Source organism: Pogona vitticeps, chromosome 4 (assembly GCF_051106095.1).
Source record: "Pogona vitticeps strain Pit_001003342236 chromosome 4, PviZW2.1, whole genome shotgun sequence".
NCBI classification, from domain to species: Eukaryota; Metazoa; Chordata; class Lepidosauria; order Squamata; family Agamidae; genus Pogona; species Pogona vitticeps.
In genome coordinates, this window is record NC_135786.1 from 121,553,234 (window position 1) to 121,559,352 (window position 6,119).

At 40.5% G+C, this 6,119-nt stretch overlaps 1 protein-coding gene across 10 annotated transcripts in view; it reads left to right on the forward strand.

The window, feature by feature from the left end:
- TNR (tenascin R) overlaps positions 1 to 6,119 on the forward strand; it is a 618,967-nt gene that overhangs the window by 336,592 nt on the left and 276,256 nt on the right. The gene's annotated exons all lie outside the window — the stretch shown is intronic.

The window sequence follows — 6,119 nt, forward strand, 5'->3', positions numbered from 1 at the left end:
AGAATATGGAGATGGGGAAAATTCAGAGAAATTTAAAGACAGTTTTTTAAAAAAAATAGTAATGAAAATTCAGGAATGCTGGCCAGGTCCATGAAAGTCAAGGGTGTAATAGGAGTAATTAAGGATAGAATGGGGAAAATGTTCAGTTTGATGAAAGAAAAATTGTTAGACTTCCAAGTCTTTTATCATAGATTATATACAGCCCAAAAAGGATAGAATAAGGAATTATGTTGGAAAAAAAATCTAGGGATTAGACCTCAAGAAAAGAAAAACAAAGCTCTAACAGATGCAGAAGCATATATACTTATTTATTTGCTTAATCAATATGCTAAGATATTTACTGGCAAATAGGATGAACAAGTATATTAAGAAATATATTAAAGAGGATCAATGTGGTTTTATAATAGGGAAACAAGTGGCAAATTTGACAAGGGGAGTTCTAAACATTATGCACGTAATTTTAATTATTAAGTTTGGATTGTGTAATGTATGTATGTTTATTATAAAATTTAAAATATAAGAAATAAAAATAATAAATTCCCATGTGACACATAGTTAGCATTAAAATAAGAAGACTGAACAGTTGTGCTGTAGGGTAACCTGATACGCTCCTCTTTATAAGAACGCTCTCCTGGGCTGCAGACTCACTCTGCTTTTTATGGAATTTACGGCAGTGCTTACTTCGTTCTGTGGAACTGTGAATGTGGATAATTTATTCTCCCCCTGCAGTGTTCATTTTACAGGCAGCAGCTGGTTCTCAGCAAAAGGTTGCTCTGAAATAAGGATAGCAGGAGAAGTCTTCAGCCAAGCTTGGCCAAGGTCCCAGGAGTTTCTGGGTCAAGTCCTCACTTCAGGGAAGAAGAATGAATAGACCTGAAGGAGGCTTACTTCTAGTTTAGCTCTCATAAAAAGGATAAATCTGTATCTGACCTATACAGTACCTTTTCCATACCACTATGCATTTCTCCCCTTTTGAATTTTCCTGACTTGCATGGCTATTATATATATATATATATATATGTTACACAATTTTGATGCAGTTTACCTAGTTTATGTGTGTTGTTTGCATGTGCCATAGCATAATCTCAGGTATGGGGTATTAATCCCTGTGGAACTAAGGAACAGAGAGTCTTGTTTTATTCACATAATTTTGGGATCCTTTCTAAGGATATTGGTTACATTTTCTACACATTGTGAAGTTCCACATCACCTGATATTCAGCTGAGAACAGCACCACTATGTGGGTGTGATGTCCACCCTTGTGCCCCTTTGCTTGACCTTCAAGCCTCAGAGCACACGAAGGCAAACACTCTCTTCTTTTACACTTGCTACCACCAGGTGATCTCTAAATCACCATTACTTCAGAAAACACACTTCAAGTTCTTTAAAATAAAGCTTTGGTTTATTGATTACAGAGATTGATTCATTGATATCTTCAGTAGCTAATCACTCCTCAGAATTTCCCAAACTACACACTCTATTACTCTCTCTCTTACTCTCTACACACTGACTGAAATATTGACTCAGGCTCCGCCTTTTATAGCATCTCTCTCGGCTCTGCCTCTCAGCAACATTAATATGCATGAACTATTCCATTACATAACAAACATGAACCATTACATAATATAACATAGACCATAGATCAAATAAATAGAGAATGCTACAGTGGGAAAATCCTGCCCAAGGTTGTTAGCTTTATCTGTTTGAGTGACGCACGCACACTCCTGGCAGAGAGCAGCAGCTCCCAGCGGGCGGGGTGACCTCTCATTCTGCCTTTCTGCTTAGAGTGTTAGATCAAAGGGTTTCTCCGGCCAATCCTCATGGCAATTAGGTAACTAGTATCCTATCTGAATTCTCACAACGTTCTATGTAATTGTACTAAGTTAATAAAAAAAGTTCTCAAGGCGTTGCCTCAGGCTCAGCTGGCTCGGACATCTGCTTGTGGACTTCTTCGCTCTCTCTCTAAAGGCTAATTGCCTTCTCTTTGTTCTGTGATCACCCACATCACTGTGTTAACAATTCTACCATGTTCTGTTTTCCATTCCCCAAACCTTACTCTGATCACCAAACACAGGCAGTTTGCCCTTATTTTCCCTTTAAATAGTTGCCCCCTTTCTTTAAATTAACAGGATGCAGACACAGAGTAGTAAAAAAGTGCATCATTTGTATCAAAGCATGAAAAGGAACTTCATATGTTTGCAAAATTACTTTAATATTCTGTTTTGATGTAATTAATATGCAGGAATGAATAGATGAATGTGGGCTCTGTCCTTCCCAATATTTTTAAACTACAGCTCCCATTAGTGTCAGCCAGCACTGTTGATTGTGACGGGTTATGGGAACTGCAGTGCTTAAACAGCTAAACTGCAGTGCTTAAACAGTTGCCTCATCCTGGTGTACATAGGGAAAAATGCAGACAGAAAACTTGCTTAATGTCTCTTGAAACCATTCTGAAAATAATTAATAGAACTTCTCCTAGTTAAATCATGTAGGGTAGAATACAAAGAGAACAAGAATCTAATGCAACAGTAAAAATCTAATCTCTAGATTAGGCTACTGTAATGTGTTCTACGTGGGGCTCCCTTTGAAGCTGATGCGGAAACTTCAGGTGGTGCAGAATGCAGTGGCCAGACTCCTCACTGGAGTAAGAAAATACCAATATATCTCTCCTACTCTAGCCATGCTGCATTGGCTGCCCATCCGTTTCTGCATTGACTTCAAAGTGTTAATGCTTACATATAAGGCCCTAAACGGTTTAGGACCTTGATACTTGGCGGAACGCCTGCTTCCACCTAGATCTACTCGGATCACCCGCACGAGCCAGGAGGTGAGGCTGAGGAGCCTAACGACGAGGGAGGCCCGGAAAGAAAGGACACGAAACCGGGCCTTCTCGGCAGTGGCTCCTCGCTTCTGGAACAATCTCCCTCCTGAGATCCGTGCGGCCCCCACTTTGGACACTTTTAAAAGTCAATTAATAATAATAATAATAATAATAATAATAATAATAATAATTTATTGTCATTGTAAGTATATACACATACAACGAAATTCACAGACACCCAGAGACCAGACACATGCACACACATAAAATTCCCAAACACTCCCCACCCACTAAAAGTCCCCCACTAAAAATACAAACATCTACACCGCAGGCCGAGTTACACAGTCCAACTAATTATTCACTACTGGTGGTCTTTAAGCTCATTATTAATTGCAATTATAGCTCTGGGATAAAAACTATTGAGAAAACGTGTGGTCCGAGTCTTAATTGTTCTATATCTTCTGCCAGATGGTAACAGTTCAAAAAAGTTATAAGCAGGATGGGAAGAGTCTCTCAGGATGCTATGTGATTTCCTTAGACAGCGGGATGTGAAGATGTCATCCAGGGTTGGTAGCTGGAGCCCGATGATATTCTGGGCAATTTTAATGGTTCTCTGTAGAGCTTTTTTGTCCGCTACAGAGCTACTCCCAAACCATGCCAGAATGCCATAGGTTAGGACACTCTCAATGGTGCTACGATAGTATGACAGAAGCAAATGCTGAGATAAATTTAACTTGCCGAGCATTCTCAGGAAATACAGCCTCTTCTGTGCCTTCTTCATTAGCATGTTGGCATTTATAGTCCATGAGAGGTCCTCTGAGATGTAAGTACCCAGAAATTTAAAACTACCAACTCTCTCCTCTTCCTCACCGTTTATGTACAGTGGTAAATGTACATATCTCTTCCTCCTAAAATCAATTATGAGTTCTTTAGTTTTTTTGATGTTAAGTGTGAGATGATTTTCTTTACACCAAAGTATCAACCTTTGTACTTCCTTTCTATAAGCAGACTCATTGTTCTTATTTATGAGCCCCACCACTGTCGTATCATCCGCAAATTTAATAATTGCATTGGTGTTATACAGTGGGGTGCAATCATGTGTGTACAGGGAATAGAGGAAGGGACTTAGCACGCAGCCCTGGGGAGCTCCTGTACTTAGTACCAGGGTAGAAGAATGGTGAGATCCCATCCTTACTGACTGTGGCCTATCTGTCAGAAAATCCTTTATCCACATGCATATCTCCTGAGGTAATCCCAGGTTGATCATTTTAAAAAACAACCTATTTGGTAGAATGGTATTAAAAGCAGAGCTATAATCCACAAACAACAGCCTCGCATAAGTTCCCTGATGTTCTAAGTGGCTCAATACAGTATGGAGTACAATGGACACAGCATCATCAGTAGATCTATTTTTCCTGTATGCAAATTGCCATGGGTCCAAAGAAGGTGGAAGACTAGCCTTAATGTAATCCAGCACCAATCTCTCAAAACATTTCATAACAACAGATGTTAAAGCTACTGGTCTGTAATCATTGAGAGATACCACAGCTGACTGCTTGGGGACTGGCACTATAATAGATGTCTTCAGGCAAGTGGGGACTGAACACTGCAACAAGGATAGATTGAAAATATCCGTAAAAACTCCAGCTAATTCTGCAGCACAGCCCCTAATAACTCGTCCCATGATTCCATCTGGTCCAGCTGCCTTTCGAACATTAATATTCTGGAAAGCGCGTCTCACATCTGAAATCTGCAGTACTAGTGGTTGTCTGTTGATGGTAGATTCTAGTGATGTATTATAGACAGTAGGTGCTGGAATAATGGTTGTTCCTGTTTCCACCTCAAAACGGCTGAAAAATTGATTTAACTGCTCAGCCAAAAAATCACTGCTGCTACACAGACTGTTTTTGTTACTCTGACCAGTGATTTGTCTTAGGCCGTGCCACACTCGGCGAGTGTCAGAACTTTCAAGGTGTTGTTCAATTCTCTGGCTGTACATAGCTTTGGCATCCTTAATGCCCCTTTTCAGTTTAGCTCTAGCCTCTCTGTACTGTAGTTCATCACCAGAATGAAAAGCAGCATTTCTGGCTTTTAATAAAAGGCGCACTTCTCTATTTAGCCAAGGCTTGTTATTAGAAAACACTCGTACTTGTCTGGTAGTAGTAACAACATTGATGCAGCTTTTGATATAAAACAGTACTGTTGAGGCATAAGTATCAACATTGTCCTCCTCAAACAGTGCCCAATCAGTGCTCCTAAAGCAATCTTGAAGTTGCTCAGATGCATCCACTGGCCACACTTGTATTTCTCTAATTGATGGTCTGATTCTTTTAACAAGAGGTCTGTATGATGGAATCAAAAAAAGAGATATATGATCTGACTGTCCCAAGCTAGGCAATGGCTTCGTCTTATATCCATGTATGATGTTACTATATACCTGATCCAAGGTATTTTCCCCTCTAGTGGGACAGTCCACATACTGATAAAAGTTAGGGAGGACGGTCTTTAAATTGGCTTGATTGAAATCACCTGCTACCACCAGCACTCCATCTGGGTAGGCCTGCTGCTGTTTGCTGATAGCAGTTAACAAACAACTCAAAGCTGTGGTTGTGTTAGCATCAGGAGGTATATATACTGCTGTTATTATAATAACATTAAACTCACGAGGCAGGTAAAAGGGGCGGCATTTCACTGCCAAATACTCCAAATCAGGAGAACAGTGAATGTCCAGTATTTTAACATCTGTGCTCCAATTATCGTTTGTGTAAACACAAACCCCTCCACCTCTGCTCTTCCCAGATTCAACAGATCTGTCTGCTCGATGTACTCTGCGTCCTTGTAGTTCAATTACCTCCCCTGGGATGGAAGAGTCAAGCCATGTCTCTGTAAAGATCATAACGCAACAGTCTCGAATATTTTTCTGTAGGGAGATAGTAAGTTCCAGCTCCTCAATCTTGTTGGGTAGAGATCTAACATTTGAGACAAAAAGACTTGGCAATGCAGGCTTGTGAGGATTTTTGCCTAACCTCACTCGTAGACCGGCCCTGCAACCTCTTTTCTGCTTGCGTTTTCTCCGTGCTCTTTTCTTCCTGACAGGAAGAGCAGGGGGAGTAACCCCCGGATATGCAGGCTGTCTTAAAAGCTCAGCTGGGATGTTGTAAGTTGAGACCGTCGATTCAAAGTTGTAACCTTCTCTGCCAATAGATAATAATTCTTGTCGACTGTAAATTACTTGTGCCTGAGCATGTAGAGTCCGTAATAAGGGCCGATCTCTGGAATGCCTAGCCGCTGCAAGTGC